The following is a 25,477-nucleotide window of genomic DNA, read 5'->3' on the forward strand; positions in this document are numbered from 1 at the left end:
CTTAGGTACACCTCCCTTCTCTTCCGAGCTTCAAGGTTGACCAATGGTTGTAAGGGTCAGCAGAAAAGAGGAGGGGGAATGGATTGTGGTTTTTGTGGTTTTTTAAACCTGCTTCAGCTTCTGTAGTTCAGCTTTTTCTGCTCTCTCTCCCTCATAGAGAGTTAGGAACTGCCCCACTTCTTGCAAGAATTGAATTAAATTTTTAACTCTTTGCTGCCACTTTGAGAGGACTCTGAGTAGTCATTTTGGGTTAGGGTTTAAATTCCCTGCACACCAATTTACTACATTTCTTTTGGTCTTGGTTACAGTGGTTTTGTCTGTGCAAAAGCTTTTTAATTTAATGTAGTCAAAATTATATAGTTTGTTTGTTTTGAATGATGTTCTCTATCTCTTCCTTGGACATAAACTGTCTCCCTTTCCATAGACATGACAGGTAAACTACTCCTTGATCTTCTAGTTTGCTTATAATATTGTTTTTTTATGTCTAGATCCTGTATTCATTTTGATCTTATCTTGGTATAGGGTGTGAGGCTTTGGTCTAATCTAAGTTTCTTCCATACTAACTTCCATTTTTACCAAAAGTTTTTAAACAAAGAGAGTTTTTTTATCCCAATAGCTGGATTCTTTGGGTTTATCAAACAGCAGATTACTATAATCATTTCCTGCTATTTTTTACCTAGTCTATTCCACTGATCCATGACTCTATTTCTTAGCCAATACCACACAATTTTGAGGACTGATGCTTTATAATATAATTTTAGATCAGTAAAGCTGAGCCACTTTTTTTTTCACTTTTTCCCCATTGAATCCCTGGAAATTCTTGACTTTTTATTTCTCCATATAAATTTACTTACAATTTTTTCTAATTCATTAATTTTTCTGGAATTTTGATTGGTAGGGCATAAAGACTTATTTTCAAAGGATAGATAACATTTACAACTTATAAAATTGGAGAAGAGTTATTAGAGTACTAAAGGAGGGAACTAAGGGGTGATGGAGAAACAGAAAAGTTGATTGAAAATGAGAATGGAAAGAGAAGTCACTGACCAGTCATCTTCCTCAGGGCTAAGCTTGTTCAGGGTCACACAGCTAATAAATATTATAAGTCAAATTTAAGCTGAAATCCTCCTGATTCCAGGTTCCAGGGTCTGCTGCTAATTGGTTTTATTCAATCCAGACTCTGAGGAAAAGTGTGATCAATATTTGGACCTATACATACTATGAGAAGCCTGTCTCTGACATACACTAATCATGTGAAACTGGGAAAGTCAGTAAACTATTTCATGTTCTTGATTTTAAATGGAAGAAAAAATGCTCACCAGCATTAGTGGAGGAAGTTTCCTTTCCTGGGAGTATCAAATACCAAAAAAATTACAGGTCCAGTCCCTATATTCCAGTGTACCATATGGACCTATTCCAATTAGTCTGTCTACAACATGCTTCCCTAACTTTGTTTGAACTGCTACCTAACAAGACATTTTAAAGAGAATATTCCCAGGTAGCAATTTACTAAAATTATAGATCACTACTGCTCAATATTGAATTTTTTCTGAAAGAGGTAACAGACAGCTTAGCTTAGGCAAATCATTTGACTTATATATGTGAAAATGGAAGTTTGGGGAGATAGACCTGCATAATCATAGCTGAAAGATATTGAGCAGTACCTGTCATATTCTTTGATGTTTTCCAAAATTGTTGGAGAAATGCATGCATTACAGCCTTCATGTGGGTTTAGCATATGCCTCAGAAATAAGTGCTCTCTTTTATATGAGGGGCATTCAATCTGCAAAGTAATTTATGTGCATAAACTATATCTTACTGCAACCAAAACAGAAATAAAATTTTCCTTGGCCTAATTCAATTTTGCAACAAAGAGTTATCTAGCAGATGGAAAAATTGGCCCAGCCTTTACTTTGTGGATCCACACACCATGGGAATACATAAACAGGTGACATAGGAGGAGAAATCTAGTTTTAATGTAGTATCCACTAGAATTGGGGGCAGAATTTTGGAAAGCCACTGTGCTCCAGAGAAATTCTCCTAGATCCCTCAACAAATAATAGACTCAGGCTGCCTGTATAGACTAACATTTAGAGTTGATATAATTTAGTGATGATAGTGAATTGCAGACACATAAACTCAAAAGGAGTTAGAGATAGACAACATAAACTTAAGGAAAGTTGACTGATTTGAGGATAGAGAAAAAAATCAGAATTGTAAGAGGTGACAGAGCCTTTAGAAAAATATTGGTCTCATTATGTCAATTTTATGAATGAAGAAAGAGAAATTAGGTAATTTAGTCAAATGATATTGATATGCACGAAATTGTCCAATAAACTCAAAGTATCATGGACAAAATGAAAATGCTTCATTCCATGCAATTTCTTCTCTAACACATAGAAAATATTTTATACAGGCTGATTTCATTAATGTTAGCCTAATAAAACATAACTAGGGCAATAAATCTAATGAAGGCAAATCAGATACTTTGTTCCCAAGTCAAATCTCTTTCCTCACCATGAGGAGACTGAGGCAAACAGAGCTAAGTGACTTGCCCAGGATTACATTTCCAGTAATAATCTGAAGCTTATTTCAACTCAGGAAGATGACTGTCTGATACTAGGGTTGGCATTCTATCCACTGTGAGACCTAGATGTACCTATGGTGAGGGGACCTTATAAGATAATTAAAAGGATTTGATTTTTTTGTGCTAAAAGTTAATAAGAATAGAAATATTGATATAAAGCTATTGAAATTAAATAAGACTTACTTCTTTTTGCACCCAAAATGCTATAAAACTAATGAAGAGTTCCTTCCTGGGCCGTAAAACTACTGTAACCTGGCAGCCAGTTCACAGACTTGGGATTCTTGGTCTTTGAAGCAAAAATCTAATTTCAGTCTATCAAAAAAATTTAAAAGGTTTGATAACATTTCACTTCCTCTTTTTATGTACATTATACAAATGAATAGTTAATATTTTCCATTCAAGCTAATATTCCTCTATATAAATAGCTGCTTGTTAAAAAAAAGTGCATTTTTCTTCAAAATTCCTCAGTCATGAATTTATATTTTGGTCTTGTGTGCTTAATAAACATACAACACTATTTTCAAGGAGAAAAATCTGATCTGTATATGTATGCATTTTGTTGAGTGGAACTTGCCAAAATATACTGATGCCAATTGTAAAAGAATCCTTGGGTATATGATATTTCTGTTGGAGAATATGACAAGGAATTCTATCAACAACTGTAGTAAATAATTCAGGTACCCAGATCAGTTTTTGAGAAAGCTTAGTCATTACAATTAAGGAATGGTAAACCTAGAGAAAAGGGTTACTCAAATTCTGAAATAGAAGCATGTTTTTGTTAGCTATGTGCTTTCTCCTCTATCCTATTCTTGCTCCTTATACCATTTCAGTCACCCTCATATTCTGAAAAACATGATAAGGCTGTAAGTTTCTAGTACAGCACTTGGAAGTACCATCCCTAGCTGCAGGCAGTATCTCCCAAGGAAGGTCACTTATAGATTTTCATTCCCAGGGATTCTTCTTGGACTAGGTCTTCAAAGACTCCACCTCTCATCTTTGTAGTGGACTACAAGGTAAAGAAGGTTGCCCCTTCCCCCTAAAAGAAAATAGTCCCATGAAGGAAAAAGAAATAGAGTATTTATTAAACTTATTAGGTACAGATGGATTGAGAGATGCAGGGATTATTTATGTGTAAAGTGCTATGCTAGGCTCTAAAGATACAACAAACAAAAGAGCAGTTCTTGCCTGTTAGGAGATTACATTCTAATCAGAAAAGGTAACACAGGGTAAAGTTAGAAAGGAAGTTTGTGAATTCTGAGGAAACATGAGACTGACAGTGGCAAAGAGGACTGGACCCAGCAAGATAAAGTAGAACTTTACTTAACAGGACCAGGATCCACAAGGAAGAATTGCAAAATTCTATTGGGAACGGAGGAAACTAATACCTGGAGAACAGAAGAGAGGGTTTCTTAAGCAGCTCACAAAGATTTTTGTCATTCTCCTTAAAATGAAAAGTATGAACTAGTAGATTCTTTTGGCTTCAGCAAAGTCAAAGTACTATGATAGAATAGATCAGTTTTGGTTGAATCTCAAGTTAGATCTTGATGTGAAATTTGGTGGATCAGCGTGTGACCATACCTATGCTTGATGAATCTATCCAGATAAATATTGTTACCACTCAAATTCCCATTCATCCAATAATGCATGTAGATCAGGTCCTACCTTCAGGCATGGTAAAAGTTTTTAGGTGACCTCTATTCTTGTTCCAGAAAAACCTGCTAGTAAGAAGTGCTATCCAGTCACTCTGCTCAAATATGGAGATATATCAGGCCAGGGAATGTACAAAATCAGAAAATTTAAGAACTGGAAAAGAGACCATTGCCTAGATCAATTTTTATACAAAAAGACTCTACATTGTAAAGTAATCTGAAAATTGGTTATCCAGTCTCTCTTTGAAGATTTCCAAAGAGGACTCATCAAGTTAAGCTAACTCATTCTTCTTAATGTTGTTTAGTCATTCAGTTGTGTCCAAATATTCATGACCTCATGGACCACAGCACACCACCCCTTTCTATTCTCCACTATATTTCCAAATCCATCCAAGTTCATATTTATTATTTCCATGAAATTGTCTATACTTTTTCATTTTACTTTCAATTTTGCCCAACATCAGGAGAACAGCTTTAATTATTAGGAAGCTTTTTCCTGAAAGTGAACCCAAATTCACTTCTTTGCAGTCTTCCCACTTTTTTCTTCATTTTGCCCTCTGGGCATAAAAAAGTCTAATTCCTTCTCCATATAATAATCTTCCAAATATTTAAAGTTGCCTACTATACCCCTACCCAAGTCTTCTTTTCCTCCAAAGCTATTATTCTCAATTCATTTAACTGATCTTTATATGTTATGGATTCAAATACCTTCACATCCTGGCTACCCTCCCTTGAATATTCCTCACTCTTTCAATGTTCTCCTTAGACAATGGTGCTCAGAATTAATAAAATATAAGAGATGAGGTTGGACTAGAATAGAAAAATAGAGGACTTTTCTCCTCTTTATTCCTGGAATTTATGTCTTCTTCTATCCCATGACAGAATTAACCTCACACTGCTGATTCATAATAAGCATGCAGTCTACTAAAAACCAGCATATATATGTATACATATATACATAAATATGTTGTAAATTTATGTAATATATTTATATATATATGCAATAAATATATTTATATATGTATGTAATAAATATAAAAGATATATATTCACATCACTGCTACCTGGACATGCTTCCTTTACCTGGGAGAAATGCTGGGTGGAACACAGAAGCCTTCCCCTACCCCTCTTACCTCTGATAACTTCCTTCTATTCATTGATTCCTACTTTTCATATTTACAGCTTGTTTTGTTATGTTTATTTGTATATTGTCTCTCCTATTAAAAACTGAGCTCCTTAAAAGTAGGTCTCTACTACATGGTAAGCACTACATAAATATTTAATGACTGATTGATTGAAAAAAATCAGTCCAGAATCAGAAGGCTCTGAGTTAAATGTGATTTCAAAAACTTATGAGATATGTGACCATGGGAAAGTCACTTAACCTCTGTCTGCCTCAGTTTTCTCAATGTAAAAAATGAGAGTAACACAATCAGATTAGCAAAGGCCTATCAAGGTTGTTTTGAAGTTTAAATGAGATAATAGTTGTAAAAAAGTGCTAGAAGAATACCTGGAATATGCATGGAATATGCTAATTCCATTCCATCTTGTGAGATTGGGGTGGGGATTTTTCTACCCAACTATAAGATTTTACACTTATCCCTGTTGAATAATATCTCATTAGATATAGCACCATAAGATTAAACTTACTTTATTCTGTCAATATTTTTTTGATACTGATTCTGTTGCCCAATGTGCTATCTCCCCCAACCTTCTGTCACCTACAAGTGTGATAAAGCATGCCATTTATATATTTATCTAAGTCATTGATAAAAAGTTTAGGCACTGTGGCACAGATGGTGAAGTAACTCTCTATATAGATCAAAATCTATCCCTGGGCAACTTCCACTCACTGATCTTTATTTCTGGAACCAAGCGAAAGAAGCCTAGTTCCTTTTCTGTGTGATAATCCTTTAGATGTTGAAATCAGATATCCTATCTCATCATTTTATGCCAATGCCCTGTATTCATTCTTTAAATGATTTGGTTACCAATTTTCTCACTATCCTGATGGTCTTACTGTGGATGAGCACTGATTCTAAAATCGAGAAATGAAGACATTTTCCCCAATCTGCTCAGACCATGAGCTGGACATCACCGCCTGGTTTTGGATACTACATCTGTCATAACATGGCCTCAGAAAATGTTAGCTTTAGTAACTTCCATGTCACACAGTTGATTTATTTGGGTTCACAATCCACCAGAAACTACAGAGGTTTGGTTTTTTATAATTGAATTGTGGACAAACTTGAATGTCAGAATACAGAATATGTATTTTATCAGACAGTAAATGGGGAAGCATTGAAGGCTTTGGCATAAAGGAGTAATTTTTAAGGAGTGATTATTTTAAGAAAAGAGTGATTATTTTAAGAAAATAATTTTAGTCACAGTAAGGAGAAATTGGAGAAAGAAAAAATTGGAATGACACCAAATATTAACAAAGTTGCATTTAATAAATAATAAGAATTTGAATTAAAGTATTTGCCATGGGGATAGAAAGAAGAGAATTGATTACAGAGGTAGAATCCATAGTGGCAGAATCTTCAGAGAAGACACTAATGCAGTTGGTATAAAATAGGTAATGGATAACTTCCATGTATAATTAGAGAGTGAGAAGCCATAACAGTCAGAAACTAATAAAATGAACACAGAAAGTATCATCAAAAACTTATGAATTTAAAATATGACAAAAACGTGTAAAAAGTCACATTATTCATTTTGTTCCTTTTAGCAACTGGAAGAATTGTCTTTTATATCACTAGTCAATTTTTCAACCATAATAAATTTGCTTTGCATGATATTATAATAGGATAAGTAATATTCAGCACTAATTAAAATAGTTCATTTACTGCCAGATATTTTCTTCTAAATCTGTTTTTAATAAATTTTACATAATCTTTCGCCCATGGGATTTTGCATTTTTTCTCTCTGCCTTAGGGAAATTTATAGCAGTACTTTCCATTCAAATAGCAAGTCGAGTGTGCATGTATATAGTCAGTGTGTTAATTCATTCTACTGACTCCTACATACCTTAGTATGGAGTACACTTAGTATGCTTTTTATGAATTTGTGAAGAGAAAACTTATCATCAGGAAGTCAACTCTGGCAATGACCAATTTATATTAATTAATTAGATAGATATAGATGAAATAGATATAGATGTAGATGTAGATAGATATAGATATAGATGATATAGATAGAGTTAGAGATAGAGATATATAGAGACAGAGATAGAGATAGAGATAGATTAGAGATAGATTAGAGTTAGAGATAGGTAGAGATAGAGATAGATAGAGATATAGATATATATACACCTCAGGTATTATATATTGCCCTCCATCATTCTCCAACACTCATACTCCATCTCTGACCCATAATTTAGTCTTTCTAGCTCAGTTGAAACTTCCAGAATTTATAGCCTCTAGTAGAACCTTGGAAAACACAGGGTTACCTATTAACCATAATCAGCAGCAGCAGTGAACCAAGACTTTAGTAAAAGATAGAAAGATAGATAGATAGATAGATAGATAGATAGATAGATAGATATACAGACATAAGGGATAATTGTATGATAGATGATGTGAATTTTGATAGTATTGCCCCCAATGCACATCATTTCACAATAATGTCAATAATATATTATATCCAGTCTTATTTAAGTTCCACCATACTTCACTATGATATTGTTGTAATCCATGGTATTCTTAACTTAGGGTCCCCTAGACCACCAAATATCTGTAAATTTGGATTAGAAAAATACATCTTTCTTTCAATACATTTGGTTTCCCTTGTAATCTTATGAAGACAAACTTACTTGATCCATGGTTCTAAAAAAGTGGCTTTCATTTCAGATTTCATGGCTTTCAGGAGTGAAAAGAGAACGAGTTTTAAAAAAAAAAAGTGGTGCAACCTTGTGAATTCTATTTATCTTGGAGGCTTTCTCTGTGTATGTCTTTGTTCCATTGTGAACAAATGATATGTATGTCCCTAGGGAGTCTACTTTTCAGTGGAGAATACCTTTAGAAGTCTAAATCTAGCAATGATGATGATGAGTAACAAAAGCATCAACAATTACATCTCTGACATCATCCTTCTTAATCCTTCCCTATTCTTTTGGTCATGTCTTTCCCAGAAATAATTCAGTCATAACCATCAGACTGGGGCATTGGACCTTGGCATCTATACTGGCATATTCAATTCTACTACTTTACCATTTTACAGATCTTACTTCTTGTAAAAATTATGTCATACAAAAATGTTAAAAAGTCTCTGCACTCAAGGAGTTTACATTCTACTAGATGATGCCACATCAGATGTAAGTAAATGGGGGCAGCTAGGTGGTGCAGTGGACAGAGCACCAGCCCTGGAGTCAGGATGACCTGAGTTCAAATCCAGACTCAAACACTTAATAATTACCTAGCTGTGTGACCTTGGGCAAGTCACTTAACCCCATTGCCTTAAATAAATAATAAATAATCTAAAAAGAATAAAAAAAGAAGCAAATGCAAAGCATATATGAAATAAATAATAAACCATTTCAAGATAGAGGGATTGCTAACAATTTGGGTGAATTAGGAAAGTCCCAGATAAGAAAAGTGTATAAAAGACCAAGAAACATTCTATCTGATCTCTGGAAAGGGGACAAATTTATGACCAAACAAGAAATAGAGTACATTATAAACTGCAAAATAAATGATTTTGATTACATTAACTTAAAACATTTTTGAACTAATAAAATCAATGCTGCCAAAATTAGAAGGAAAGCAGAAAGCTGGGTAACAATCTTTACAACTGGAGTTCTGATAATGGTCTTATTTCTAAAATATATAGAGAACTGCAACAAATTTATAAGGTCACAAGTCATTCCCCAATTGAATGGTCAAGGCATATGAATAGACAGTTTTCAAATGAAGAAATTAAAGCTACATATAATCATATGAAAAAATTGCTCCAAATCATTATTGATTGGAAAAATGCAAATTAAAACAACACTGAGGTATCACCTCACTCCTATCAGATTGGCTAAGATGACAAAAAAGGGAAAATGATCAATGTTGGAGAGGTTGTGGGAGGATTGGGACATTGATATATTGCTGGTGGAGTTGTGAACTGATCCAACCCTCTGGAGAGCAATATGAAATTATGCCCAAAGAGCAATTAAAATGTTTATACCCTTTGACCCAGCAATTCCAATTCTAGGCCTATATCCAGGAGAAATCAAAAAAATGGGAAAAGTCTCACTTGTTCCAAAATATTCATAGCAGCTCTTTTTTGTAGTGGAAAAGAATTGGAAATTGAGGAGATGCCCATCAATTGGGGAATGGCTAAACAAATTATGGGACATGAATATTATGGGATATTATTGTTCTAAAAGAAGTCGCAAATGGTCAGATTCTAAAGAAGTGTGGAATGAATTATAGGATCTGATACTGAGCAAAGACAGCAACGGACATGAAAACAATTTACACATTAACAACATTGTGAGATGATCAACCTTGATGCATGCAACTGCTCACAGCAGTTCAGAGAGCTAGGACAACCATATTAAACCGTCATGGACAATGCTATCCACATCTAGAGGAGGAAAAACAAAACAAAACAAAACAAAACAAAAATCCTTCAGCATCTGAGGAACTCTACATTCACTTTTTAAAAAACTGTCTCATGTATTTCTTTCACTTAATCCTAATTGCTCATAAGAAAAATGGCTAACTTGTAAACATGCTTAACACAAATGTGTAAGTACAATATTTACCTGACTGTTTGCCACTGAGGGAGGGGGTTGGGAAAGGAAGATGGAAGGAAATTTTTTAACTTAAAAATATGCATAGGTGTATGGATGAATATTGAAAAAAACTTTCATAACATGTATTTGGAAAAGTAAAGCATCAATAAAAAAGGAGAAAACTGTAACCTGTGATGGATGAGTCTGTCCACAAAAACTCTTTAAAACAAAAATTTTTAAATATACAATTCATGAAAGGATATAAAAGGATGATTCCCATAGATTAAATTATGGATTCTGAAAGTGAAATATCAATTTATGTGTCATTATTCCCCTCATAATTTCTATGAGGATGATGTTTTCTTGAACCTTGCCCAGCACCTTAGCACAATGCTTTTTCTGAGAACAATTATAAATGCCTACTAAATGAAAGGAATTTGTATATAGAATGGTTCATATTTTAACCTTTCCTTTTTGATATTGAACAGATAAACATGAAGAGTATAGACTTGAATTAGATGCAGTAAGAATTGATTGAAGTGAGAATTCTTTCCTTTGACCAGTACCATTCAATGAAAGAGAATAGCAGACTGAGGGATATTGTTCAGGGCACCACTTAACATTCAAGTTGCCAAATGCCGACCATACTGTATGTAGGAGGTGATGCTGATATGAACTCTAAAGAGATGCCAGATGCTTTATGCTAGTAACCTTGCCACAAACATGGTAGCACAGCACTTTCCAAAAGACAAAGGTCTTTGTAATGAATGAGATTTCTAATTCTTGGACCTAGCTATCTCTTTTCAAATTTTCAAAATAAAATTTAATGGTAAAAGTTAACTGTGCAATTTTACTAAATAACAACCAAATCAAGACAGTTATTTTTCAAGAGTATTTGTGCTAATACATCTCAAATGGTCTAAATTAGTTGATCTTCTGAGAAGAGAAGAAAATAAAACTTACTGAGAATCTAATTCTGTTAATGATTGTGAATAAAATTATCATTACTGGTGGTAGAAGCTGTGTCCCAAATTACCCACAGTAGATGAGAATTGAAACTCCATTTGTATAATCCCTTACATAGACATTCATACTTATGACCCTTAAAAAAAGGTCAGAAGGATGAGTTGGCATTCTCCTTGATCCTCACTACTATAATTAGATCCCCCTGTGCCACAATCATTCAATAATCTTAACTCCTTTGAAGTTTATGATAACCTTTTCCATGTGTTGCACCCTCATCTTTGAACCCCAGTAAATTGTACTTATACTTCCTTAGTGGTTATGGCAGTTAAATAATGATTTCTTTTTTATTTTTTCCTATCATAATACTTGGCATTATCCTTGTGGAAAATTCTTTTAACACTCCGGTCTCACAATTATTCAGTCTCTTGGAAATTCCATGATCACCATCTTGAAAAAAATCCAATTAATCAACAAATGCTTTTAAGTGCTAGGAAGTATGCTAATTATTGGTGATTTTTAAAAGAGCAAAAAATTAGTCCCTCCTCCCAAAAAGCTCACATTGTAATGGATATTTCCCTACTTAAATCATTTGGGTGGGTGATTTTTTCACAAGGACCCGTTGACTTTTGATTGCATTTTCCTTTCTATAAGCACCCGCTTGCTCTTTATCACTCGGGAAGCCTTAAAAACGTAGACCTGTTGTGCTTTATCTATATTACTTAATAATCACTTATTATCTGAATTAACATCCTTTAAATCATAGATAAAATACATAAATACCAATGAGTACAATCATATTTTCATGCCTTACAATAATTAAAATAATAAAGACAAAAATAGTCCACCCCTTCAAAGAACTTACATTCTTCCAGGAGAAAGCTTATACACAAGTATGATATTTTTTAGCAAGATAATGTTTTCATTTTTACTATTGATATGTTTCTATACACTCAGTTCAAAGTTCAATTGTCTAACATTTCTTGATTTGGCAACATAGTGAAGGCAGGAATATGGTTTGTTTGTTTATTTGTTTGTTGCTATTTCCAATACTGCATACGGTTTATCACAAACACGAAACTTACATTTAATAAAATTTACCGAATTTAATTGAATGTCCATGTGCATAACCAGAGAGAAAGAGATGATATAATGGATAGGCTGTTGACTTCAGAGTCAGAAGAACCTAGATTCAAATTTTGCCTTTGCCACTTTTATTCCACCCCAGGAAAGTCACTGAGCTTCTCAGTGCCCCAAAACAACTTTCTAATACTAGCAGAACATTTCCTAACTCTTTGGCAGTAGAAATTTACTTACTTGTAGTTTTTTAATACCAATAAAATAACCTATCTAGACCAAAAATACAGAAAGGATGACCAAATCAACTGCTCATGAACTAATCTCCACCTAATTGAGCCAATTGAAATATTATGTTAGACTTTACTTTCCCTGCTATGTTTCAATAATAGCTGTGGGTCACCATGTTATTGAGTATCTTTGTATACAAGGAAGGGATTGACCACTGTTACAGTGGTCAGCAGCAGCAGCCACTTTGTAGGATCCAAATAAAAAGCTAACTGAAAAGCTTCCCTCTAATACTTCCAGTGATCAGTTTATCTTTGTGTGTTTTGTTGTTGTGCTAGTGGTGGTGTTGGTGATGGTGTTGGTGATGGTCATGGTCATGGTGAAGGTAGGAGCAAGCAGTATATTTTGATCCATAGATCCCATATTGTCCCTCTAACCAACCCTCCTCTCACACATAGTGAGGTCAACCCTGTACTTAAGGGGAAGCTGGATGAGAAAGAGCATTCGTATTTTACTTCCTGCTGCTCCAAGTTGTAGACCATCTGAGGGCAATCCTAGTGGTTCTTCTGTAACGGATATCAAAAAGTACAAATCCTGAGCAGAATGATGACAACAGCTGGACAGACTTCAGCAGAAAATGCATCTCTCCAGGGGTAGGCTTCCACTTTGCAAGAGAAAAATAGGTTGTTTAGGGAACAGCTGGAAACATTGCTATTTCTCTCAACAGCTGGTTCCACTCCCTAGAGAAACTGGCCAGTCAGGCAACATACCACCTCAATTTTAGAATTGTTTGTGTCATCAAAATTCATTCTTGAGACTCTCCCATATGGGCATGGGCTGACTTCTTGACTGAATTTTAAGCCATGAGATTCTACCTAACCTTTCTTTGAACTCAAATATAAAAGTCTCTCACAAAGTCTAGGGTATGTGTCAAGCTCTATTTATCTTTCCTCTTCTTAATTACCTTGAATTCTATGATGGAGTTGTCACTCCCTGCCAAGGCTTACATTATTTCTTCTTTGGTATTGTTTTTCATTATAATTAGGCCCAACTTAGCCATTGCTCTCATCATTTCCTTCATCTTGTAAAGTAAGGATGGGGAACATCCAGACGTGTGGGTCGTTTGGTTTGGCATTGCCACAGAAAGAGCAGGTAGGACTCGAAAGTCAATAAATCCAGGATTTTTTTAGGGTGAATTAATTGAATATCTGACCAATTATAGCAGGGAAATGATGCTATAAATATCCATATTTGGAAAGAATGAAGCTATCAGAAAAATAAGTCAAATATTCTCTGATACTCTACTGTTAGCAGTCCGTCAGCAAGCAATTAAACCCATGCTCTTTAAACACTGTACTGAGAATTGAATTTGAATTTTGAAATTTGCTTTCAAAAAAGTTCAGTCTAATAGAAGAGAAACCATTAAAGCACCTTTGTACATACAAGGATATATATATATATATATAATATTATATATGATATAATGATATATATGATATAATATATGATATTATAAAGGATAAATTAAAAATACCCAACAAAAATAATTCTTATTAATGGGAAAGAGGTAGGATCTTAGCTATGTTTTAAGGGATGGCAAAAGGCAGAGATGGAGTACAGTCAGTGAAAATATCTAAAGTCAGGAGTATGGAGATCATATGCTAAGAATAGTTAAAAAGGAAATTGTCCTGTGTGGCCTTGGGCAAGCCACTTAACCCCATTTGCCTTGCAAAAAAAAAGATTAAAAAAAACAGATTTTAAAAGGAAATTGTCACTGAACCACTGTACCACAGAGTATAAGGAGTTGATTAAGGAGTAGACTGGAAAGCTAGAAGGGGGCCAGATAACAATAAATTCCCTTTCCTTACCTTCTATTGCAAGATATAACAAAAATGTCAAAGAGCAAGTTCTCAGAAGTTAATAGTCTCAGAGTACACCCAGCTTGTTTTTATAAGGGATATATGGTGTAATCAAAGAACACTAGCCCTCTTGTGAATGTCTTTTGGACCTTTTGCAGAACTGCTCATCGACTTTGGTGTCTACCTGTCCCCCAACTCTCAATTGTCTCTCCAAGTTGTAGTGCATGTAATGTTTACACAATTGCCTTGTAGAGGGTTAAAGCACAATGAGAGTGATTCATAATTAACAGACCTCAAACCCATCATTGAGTTGAGCAAATGCAAATGGATAAGACCAATTTGTTCCACTGACTATGAAGGCAGCTGAAACAGGCAAAGTGAGAGCTTGGTCAGACTTCAAAGACTTCAAAGACATCAAGGCAGGTCATCATCAGTCATCTTGACTTTTGTCTTGACAACTGACTTTCATGTCTCTGAGAGAGTGAAGTTGATGACTGTGCATCACTTAAATGAAATTCATGAGAAAGTTGAAACATCACCCTGTGATATCAGTAGTCCGCTTCAAAAACAAAGCTAAGATATAAAAATTACTTCAAAGACAAAACTATGATATAAAAATAAGCCATAATGAATGTGACTGTTCCTTATTCAACCAAACAAAAGTTTCCTGTGTTCTATCACTTTGCAACCTCTGATCTATACTTCAATGTTCTTTCCCCAGTTATGGACTTACTTCATTTAACAAGTCCAACAGGGGTACTTTGGGGAACAATGAGTCATATCCTCAATTCTAATGACTTGGGGAAGATGAAAGTTCATTCAAAACAATTCTTAATTGCCATTCCCGATGCCATCTACTGAGTCACTAAATAGTTCTCTATGACTCAATCCTCTTGATCCTATTGTTAGACTCCCACTCTTCTTCGCATATGCTCTAAGCTATGAAATATAGTTTGTTTGCTCCTTTTTTCTGTGAAATAGTGAGACAGGAAACTTGCTTACAAATACAAATGTATTTGTGACATATTTTACATTTGAAATGCAAGGTTGCTCTTTTATATAATAATCTATGATTGTAGACAATTCTTCTGAAAATTACAGAAAATAGATTTTTGACAATGCCACAAAGATGGAGTAGCAGGCAAATAATGAGATCTCTTCCCATTTTCCCTGTCTGGCTTCCAAAGGTACATAGAAGGGGCTGTGAAAATTATAGTATCATAGTAACTATAGCCATGGAGGAGATTTATCTATCAGGGAAGAAGGAATTTTGAAAATTCCATACTAAGTTTTGCATTTCGGTGGATTTTCTGGATATTATAGGATGCTTGATCACAATATTGATCATAATATTATCTTAAACTCCCATTTTAAGACTCTGCAACTTTCCATGAGCCCCTTACCATAGCTGGCTTTACATTTGGTGCCCTGTTTGACAGGAATAGTTCCTATATTTTTTCCAAATACAATTTGACAATCTTAGCAATAAGATAAATGATACTTTAAAAATCAATTCAGTAAACTGGGATCCAAGACATCTGTCAGTGGCATAGCATAACAATATATCTGTCAGCTAGTTTACTGTAAAAATAGTGTTTGTCAATAATGCAAAAATATTTGTCAGTATTATAACATGAGTATTTGTCAGTTAGTAGTACAATATAATAATAGGGGCCATCAGTAGTATACTGAAGCAGCATTTTCCATTTTTATAATATTGTATTAGTAGCTACAGTATACATTTTAAAAAAAAATCCATCTTTCAGTGTTAAAACATAAGAAAAATCCATGCAAATGTGATATATTAAGGTTTGCAAAGTTTTTTTTTTATTTCAAAAACCCTGAGGCAGGTTTATAAGATTTACTATGCCCATCTTGCAGATGAGAAAACTGAAGCTTGGAAAAGTTAAATGATTTGTTTGTGGTCATATAGGTAGAAAGTATCTGTGGTACTATTCTAACTCAGTTCTCATGACTTCAAGTCTAGTATTCTTTCAACAGAATCATTCACATATCATACAACTAGTGATAATAAATAATTGTAAAATGTCATAATTACAGGATTTGTGATAAACCTTGATAACAGATCTGCCAGGGGCCCTGCAATATTTAAATAGATCATTAATCTTATTTATAAGGGAAGCTCCAACAACATCACACCCCCCCTCCCCACCTTGTGCCATTCTTGCACTATCTTTCTTTAAATATTCCACATGGGATCCTCTCTCTTCACATTTCTTGGATTACAGTAGAGAACAGGAATCAATAAATGAGTGAATTAAATTATTCAGTGAATTAGGGAAAAAGCATTTATTAAATTATTATATGTGCTAAGAACATTTCTAAATGAGAGAGATAAAAAAGAAAAGGGAGACAATTTCTGTTTTTAAGGTATTCACAGTATCATTGAGTGGTGGAGTTACTGGAGAACATTCTGGAAGATGAGTTTACATTTTGTATCAGACATTTACTAATGGTATAACACTGAACAAGTTACTTAATCTCAATGTGATTCATCTGTCTCCCCTGTAAAATTTGTATACTGATAGTATTGTCATAAGGATAAAATAGTATTAGCAAAATATATTTCAAACTTTAAAATACAAAGTAAATAATAGCTGCAATTATTATTATTATTATTACTTGGGGAAAACAAAACATAACAGAAAGTACAATTTCACAGGAAACCTCAAAGTCTTAAGGTATTAAGGTAAGGTCTTGCCCTCTTGGTGAAATGACAAATAGCAAGGCTCAGAGGGCATTAGGTTATATCAGTAGATGAAATGATAGGGTAAGGGTTAACTGTTAAGTCCTCATTCTCAACACATGATGTATTCAGCTTTTGTTCATATCGGACACTTCTCCAGTAATATTCTTTCCTCTACCTATGGCTTCTAGTACTATACAATAATGATAATGTATGCCAGTGTTAATGCCATAATTATAATGTCTGTGGACTACTATCATATTAATATTAATCTATTTTTAATTTATTAAATAGGAGAAATCAATGGAAGTTAAAGTTCAGTGCAGATGTCTTAAAGATGCACCTTCTGTTCAATTTAAAAAGAATTCTCACATAGATGAGATTTAATAATATTTATCTATTGATTAATAGAATCACTGAATCAAAGAATCTCAGAGTTTGAATAAATCTCTAAATTTACATCCAACCTCTATACCAAATCTGAATTTACTCTCTAGTTTAACTTCGGATCTATGAACTTGACCTTTTAAAAATATTTTGGTAATTATATAAATGTTATCAATATGATTAATACCCTTTTTAATTATATGAATATCCTTTTATGCATCATATTTAAAAAGAATCCATAGGCTCCCTCAGAATGCCAAAAGATTTCAAAAAAGCTTAATAACTTCTGCTCTGTAGCTTCCCTGACAAGGGGTTGTTCAATTTTTGTTCATTGAACATCACTGTCCCCCGAAATTGTCCATTCCAATTTTTAATTTAGCTCAAATGTAGAGTTTTTTTGGTAGGAATAGTTTTTTCTCACAATGTCAAAATGTCTTTTGTTCATATTTATTAGGCAAGTAGAAGTCAGAGATTTAGAACAGAAAGCAATTTTAGCAGTCATCTAGTCCAAGCTCCTAATTTTACGGATGAGGAAAGTGAAACTCAAAGGGATTAACTGACTTTCCCAAAATCACACTGGATGGCAGAGCAAGGTTTTGAACCAAGATCCTAGGAGGCAAAATCCAACATATTTTAATCCATTATTTTGAATTCTATCCTCTGAGGTTTAAACAAAAGATGTTTAATTGTTTATACATAAAAATTTAACATATTAGGGGAAATTAGGTAGCACAGTGGATAGATCACCACCTCTGTAATCAGGAGGATCTGAGTTCAGATCTAGCCTCAAACATTTAGTATTTACTTAACTATATGACCTTTAGCAATTCACTTAATTCTGTTGACTTGCAAAAAAACATAAAAAATATATTTCAAGATTAAGTTCATTCATTCTCTCTACCCCCAAGCCCTATGTATTTTTTTGTTCAACCTGAATAGCCAGTCTTTTTTTTTTCAAGGCAATAGGGTTAAGAGGCTTGCCCCAGGTCACACAGCAAGGTAATTGTTGTGTCTGAAGTCAGGTTTGAACTCTGGTCCTCCTGATTCCAGGGTCAGTGCTCTATCCACTGTGCCACCCAGTTGCCCTATCTTTCAAAAAAGCTTTACTTCACTTTCAGACTCCTGACGTAGCATGATCTTCAGACTTCTTGCCATCATTGTCACCCAAATAGACAATAAATTAAGGAGATTATCATCAGTGCTATATTTCAAAACAACATTTTCCTTAGCAAGCATTGTATATTTAATGTTTTCAGGTAACAAATTGTGATTTAATTTTGTACTAGTATTTCTGTTTGACTTATCCAAGATGGAAAAGAAAGATGTGTAAATGTGAAAGATATTCAAAATTATATACTAGCCTGTAAGAAAGGATACATTGAAGACAGTAGTTAGTTCTGGAGTCTGAGAAACTCACTTCAAAACCTATATCTGTAGCTAGGTGGCATAGTAGATAAAGTGAATTGGATCCAGGAAGACCTGAGTTCAAATCCTACACCAAACACCAGATGAATGATCTTAGATGCTTTTCTGCCTTACTTCCTTCAACCATAAAATAGGAATAGTGACAAAAACTATTTCTCAGGGTTGTTGTGAAGATCCAATGAGATAAAAATAATATTTGTAAAGCATTTAGGATGGGGTCTATTCTATACTACCTGTTTGACTTGATACTAATTACTTAACTTCCTTGTCCCTTACTTTTCTGTCAAAGGAGGATGTTAAATCATATGGCCACTAAGATCTCTTCCAGCTCTCAATCTGTGATATAAAGAGTTCAGAGCAAGAGATTCTGTGAGCATAGTTTTCAGTGACCAGCATTACCTGAAGGAGATTTTTACAACATTGAATGGAAATACTTCTAGCCTTGGTTTTGAAACATCAGAAAACTATAGTCTAAATAGATTATCTTCCCATAAAACAATCATTTTTCATTTTCTACCACAGACAACTGAATAAGATGTGAGCTTCAAGATGTTCTAAACAACAGGGAATTGATTGTAAGCAATTTTCAATGCAATTGTTTCTACCTGTTGAGACTTTAAGACAGATGGGATGAATCTTTTTAAAAGTGGAGAAAAAGGTGATGAGACACTGAGTTCGTTTATTACAAATAATGAAATGATTTCCAAATTTAGTTCTAACAAGTGATGAACTAAAATAATGCGAGAGAGAGAGAGAGAGAGAGAGAGAGAGAGAGAGAGAGAGAAGAGAAGAGAGTGAGAGAAAGAAAGAGATGGAGAGAGAAATAGAGATGAGAGAGAAAGAGAGAGAGAGTTCTAACTATTCCTTAGAGTCTGTAACCTTTATTTCTCAAGTTCTTCTACAACCTACCCCTCACACATACCCCCACACCCTCTTCACAGCCACCTGTTTCTATCATCAAGGAAGACAGATTAGCTCAAGAAAACATATTATGCCAGCAAAGAAATCCTGGCAGAAAATTTATCCCTGGAGAAATGAAGGGGGTAGATTATCAAAAAGAATGCTCAGCCCTCTGCACATTTGTCCTTTCTTTTAGAAATGTCACTTCCCTTTAAAGAAAAATCAAAAACACAGCCTGGGACCATTCCCATGTGTCAATCTCAATCTCCAGGCTCTGAGGTGATAAATACTTTCTCTGATATATAAGAGCAAAGAACCAGAATATTAGAGTTGAAAGGAATCTTAGTGATGATGAGCTTCAAGCAACTTATTTCACAGTTGAGGAAAGAGAAGAGACTTGCCTAAAGTTCCAGAGCAACTTGGTTGACTTGCTTAAAGTCCCAGGACGACTAGGTTGATCATAGGTCTTTGACTCCCATATCCATACTTCCTCCATCATATTCCTATGCTTTGTTATATTTGTCAAGACTTCTAATATCTTTGCCAGAGCTAAGGCCAGGCAAACAGGTTGTGCCCTGAACTTGGCATAACAGCACTCCTTTGTGTTTACCCCTGGATGACCTCCCCTCTGGCAAAAATGTATTGCTTTGACCAGCACTAGGTACTCTCTAAGGGAGTATAACTTTCATATTAATAGATAACTATTTAGATTATTTACAGCTTCCCTATTTCCTAGAGACCTGAGACTCAGAAGCAACTGACATACTACAGTAGAAAGTAATCTTTGAAAATCTCCTGGCAAGCCACCAATTCCTGCATTCCCTTGCTTGTAATTGTTAAGTGAACTGAGCCAGGTGCTTCACTCCTGTTCCTGACATACTAACTCTGGTTATGTACCCCACTGAACAATCACAAGGCTCAATGACCCTAACAACTTGAGACAGTACAATGCTAAAGTATTCTAATAATTTAGAGACTGTTTCCACAAGATCAAAGAATTCCTGTATTATCCCTAGAAATGCCAGCAATGGAAACTATTTACTCAACACTATGTTGAGTCCTATTTTCTTGTGGTTTTCATGCATAAAAGTCCTACTCCTGTCATAAGGTATATGTGCCCCTTCTTAAGAAGGGGTATTTCTTTCCTCATATTGAAATCAAACTTCTATTTGATTTCTGATTCTCCAGTTTCTAGCTATGTTCACACAGTCATTCACAGATTAGAAACCAGTTCTGGTTCAAATGATATATTTATAACCCAACCTCTCGCAAAATGGACTAAGATTTTTTTTAAAGAATTTTTGTATTTTTATGACTAAAGCTTTCACTCAAATAATTTCTGCAATGCCATTTGCAAAGAGGTCATGAGAAGTACAAAATTAATAAACTATAAATTTAAATTTTCTTCACCAGACCTTTGTCCCAAATCCCCTGATAAATTTTACCCTAAAGAATTATTTAAATATCACTAGGTCCTTTCTCCTTTTTTTCTTTTACTAAGGAAAAAAAAGAAAGATTCATAAGTGATAATCATTCTCACTCCATAAGTAAAAGGCTACCAATGTCTAACAGAATTGTTGAAGTAAGATTCATATCTGTAATATGGCTATGAATTAGTGTGCCATTTTCCAAAAGGACAAGAAATATAAAGAAGTTGTATAGCTTAATTGATACATTGTATTTTAAGATTATCCACTTATGTGAGGATATGGGCTAAATAGGCAAGAAATATAGAAAACTTTTGAATGAGTTTCAATGGTTAGATAATAAGGCAACACTGCCATGGAATGGTATTGTAGATCAACAGAAGAAAAGAGAGAAAGAAATGAAGAATTTAAGAATGGATCACATACCTGACATTGAGGCATCTCAATGAATTCTACACATCTAAAGGAGTTCTCCCTTTTAATAAAGTAGCTGATAAATGATTGGTTTCTTTTGATAATTATTTCATTCTTTAAAATGTGGAAGAAGTGGCAAAGGGAATTACTATCTTGGACCAATTCATACTAAAAAGAAGAAACTAATTGCTGAGATAAATCTGATGAAAACCTTTGAATTAAATAGTAAATCTTAAAAAAATGATAAGAAAGGGGGAAAATGGACTAAAGTTTGTATGCTACCTTAATTTGAGGGAATAGAATTTCACTGTTCAGAGAAAAGATAAGTAGAATTTAATAACTTAAAATTCCATAAAGCAAGTCAGCCCCAAAAGGATGAGAAATACTCAAAAATGAAATTATAAATATATAGACATTATGATCCCTAAAGTCTAGGATAAAGAAAATGATAGTCATATTGTACTTGTCAGACCACAGATGGAATACTATATTTAGGCCTGCATTCTAAATTTTACAAAAGGTATAAATATGTTGAAATAGGTACAGAGCAGAGCAAATAGAATACAACAGGGTATCATATCATGTCATATATCATATCCTATCATATCATGCAATCAAATATAATATAGAACCAGAAAATTCTATACAAATAGTATCAGGAATGCAAAAGATCAGAATGAGCTAATTTAAAGAAATCTCACATTGATAAGGAGCTTTTTTCTAGGTTGGAAGCATAAGGAGGCTCAAATAAAAAATTCAAACACTACTTGGGGAAGATAGAATGATAAGAAGGGATGACAAAGGTAGGGGAGAATTTTAATTTTTGCTTTGCTTCTGTTTTCTACCAAAAAAGATGATACTTCAAACATAAAGGACAAATAAAAATGGTTAATGTGGAGATGAAACCCAAGATGGGTAATTCCATAGTTAGAAAGTATCTTTAATGAGGCCTTTAATGAGGTCTAGTCACTAAAATAGATCTCAGGTTTTTGAAGGAATCTGGGGACATGATTAGTGAATCATAATCAGTGATTTTTGAAAGATGAATGAGAGTAGAAAAAGTATCAGGAAAGGTTCATTTTCCACAAATAGAAGCAGGATTGTATAAACAATAGCTTAGTGAATTTGATTTCCAACCCTGACAAAGTTCACCTGGGCTAAAGTATCATATCTTCAATAGGATTTTTGATCTCAAACTCAACATGTTTCCATAGAATTCATATTTCCAGTAAAACACTTACCTATTTCAAACTTTCCTTTTACTTTTGAAGGTACTATCATCTTCCCAGTCACCCATGGTTGCATTCCTTGACATCATCAACTTCTACCCTGTCACCTTACAAATCCAGTCTATTTTCAAATCTTGTCATTTATGTTTACACCATGCCTTCTATGTTAATTCAAGCCCTTTTTGCTTCCCATCTGGATCATGTCATAGAGTTATGCCTATAGTCTCTTACTCATCTCAATTTAAATTTATCCTATATTTACTGGCCAAAGTAATTCCTCTAAAACCAAAACTGCATCAAAATTTCTATTATTGCCTCCAGGATTTGACATTTAAAGTTCTTCGAAAATCTACCCCCTTTCCTATCCTTCCAGTCTTCTTACACTACACACACACACACCGCAGGTAAACTACCCTACTGGTTATACCTTGCACACATATACCATCTCCCATCCCAAGTCTTTCAACTGGTCATCCTTCATGTCTGGAATACACTGCCCCCTCACCTTTTAATTTTTTGACTTCCTTCAAGACTGGTGAAGGAAGTGTCAAATTACCCCAATGTCTTTACTAGGAAAACCCCAAAAGAAATCACAGAGAGTCAGACATTACTGAAATAATTCAGAAACAACAATCCTGTCCTCATAGTGACTTAAAATATGGAAACAGAATTAAGATGCAAGTGTACAAATAACTGTAAAACAAAGAGAATAAAAATAATTTCAGGGGCGGCTAGGTGGCATAGTTGGATAAAGCACCGGCCCTGGAGTCAGGAGTACCTGGGTTCAAATCCGGTCTCAGACACTTAATAATTACCTAGCTGTGTGGCCTTGGACAAGCCACTTAACCCCATTTGCCTTACAAAAAACCTAAAAAAAAATAATTTCAGAAGAGACACCCTCTCTAAGGGAACGTGTCTGATTTAATACCAGCTACTGGTGCTTTCCTTCTGAGATTACCTTCTATTTATTCTGTCCCTATGTATGGATGTGTGTATATGTGTGTTTGTATCTAAGTTGTCTCTCCCATTCACCTGTTATTTAAAGGCAGTCAGCTGTATATTTTGCTCATTACCTAGTCCATAGGAAGAAATGCATATTTTTTGATTGAATAACAGACTGTTTGAAAGTCAAACTGACGAAATGACCAAATGATGGTTGACTTACTTCTGTAGTATTCTATCTTTATTCATCCTCATTCAAATATTTAAATTCTCAAATAGAACTGTGTGCTCCAGTTTGATGGAATTTTTTGTGGTTTGGCTCTTGTTATATCTTTTTACTAAATCTCTCTTTGAAGAAGCTAATCGATGTTAGTAGGTTAATTGCAATTGGGGTTGAAATTATTGACAAATAGTTTGAAGAGTACACTAGAATGGTGGTTTGAGTCAATAGCATTATTAGAAGGATCCCACTAAAATGTGGACATGCTGCTAGAACCATCTGGGGTCTGATAACATGACCTCCTAGTGTATTTTAGGGATGGGAGTCATTTGAGAGAGGGAAAACAGATGCTATAGTCACTTCATATTCAAAATGTTTTGCAAATCTTAAAATATTATGTGTTAGTTAATATTTTCACATTTTATAGATAAGGAGATAGAAGTTCAAGAAGAGTTGTGACTCACGTGTAATCACATGGATAGTAAATGTCAGAACCTATATTTAAACTCAAGCTTCCCCTGACTCAAAGTCCAGTGCTCTTTCTACTATATCATTTCCACTGTATTATTTCTACTATATTATTTCCACTATATCATACTATCTCTACTATCATTTTCTTTTTCTACATTTTCTTAGGACAGAAAGTATACTGAAATAAATATCTGACAGGGAATTGGATTACCTGGATTCTCATTGCCAATAGGCCACTTTCTGTGTCATCTAATAGCTTAGTTAAGTCATTTAATATCTCTATACCTACATTCCCACTGATTTTTCTCATTGATCATTCTATTCTTTATGAAAAGGATTTTATTTGAGACCTGATTCAACAGAGGGAATTTCAGGAACAACTGATATTCAGATCAAATACAAAAAAATCTCTGTTTTTCAACATGTTCAAAATTATGCTAAAAATCTGATTTTAGAGCTTAGGGTTTGATGATAGACAATGTTAAATAATTCATCTAGTCAAAGTCAGCATTCACTGGCTGTTACTATAACACCTATAAACATTCAAAAATCAGGCTTGATTTAAGGAAGAAAATATGTTTATTTTCTTTAAGTTATCATGTAATGGTAATATTAATTTGATCATGAATTAATTCTAAAACTTAGGTGGCCACAAAACACTATTTTTTGTCCTTTGATGGGGTTTTCATGGTAAATAGGTACTTATGAGATCCCTGATTCTTCATTCTCAAAAATGAAATCTCCCTAGACATCATCCTATTAGGGTAATTACACTGAAGTTGCCATTACAGGAAGTATCAGATTGATTAGAAATAACAGTGAGAGCTCAAAAGCAAAAGCTAAAATTTCAAACTTGACAATATGAGGATTGAACAGCTTTGATTGCAGAGTGAAAAAGAGTCACTTTTTCACCTGGTGAAGATCAACTTTTAAAGAAATTCATTTAAAGATTTAGAGGTTAGGACAAATGTCATTTGAGAAAGATTTTTTATTTTATTATTTTTATCATGAATGGGTAGGCTCCATGAATAATTTTAAAAATAATTAAGTGTCACAGAAAAAACTTTAACAGATCAACCCTTACTTCATTTAGAATTGCACTGAAAATAATTTGAGTCCTAGAAGTTTGCAAGATAAATAATTTTCTAAATATCTCTTTTTCTTTATTTAAATTCTACATAGTGAGAAAAAATGGATACTAATAATCAATGATTTGGAGAGATTCAGAGTTTCCTCTTTTTATGTAATCCTCATTGCAAAATTTTTT

The sequence above is a fragment of the Macrotis lagotis genome, chromosome 1 (assembly GCF_037893015.1).
Source record: "Macrotis lagotis isolate mMagLag1 chromosome 1, bilby.v1.9.chrom.fasta, whole genome shotgun sequence".
NCBI classification, from domain to species: Eukaryota; Metazoa; Chordata; class Mammalia; order Peramelemorphia; family Peramelidae; genus Macrotis; species Macrotis lagotis.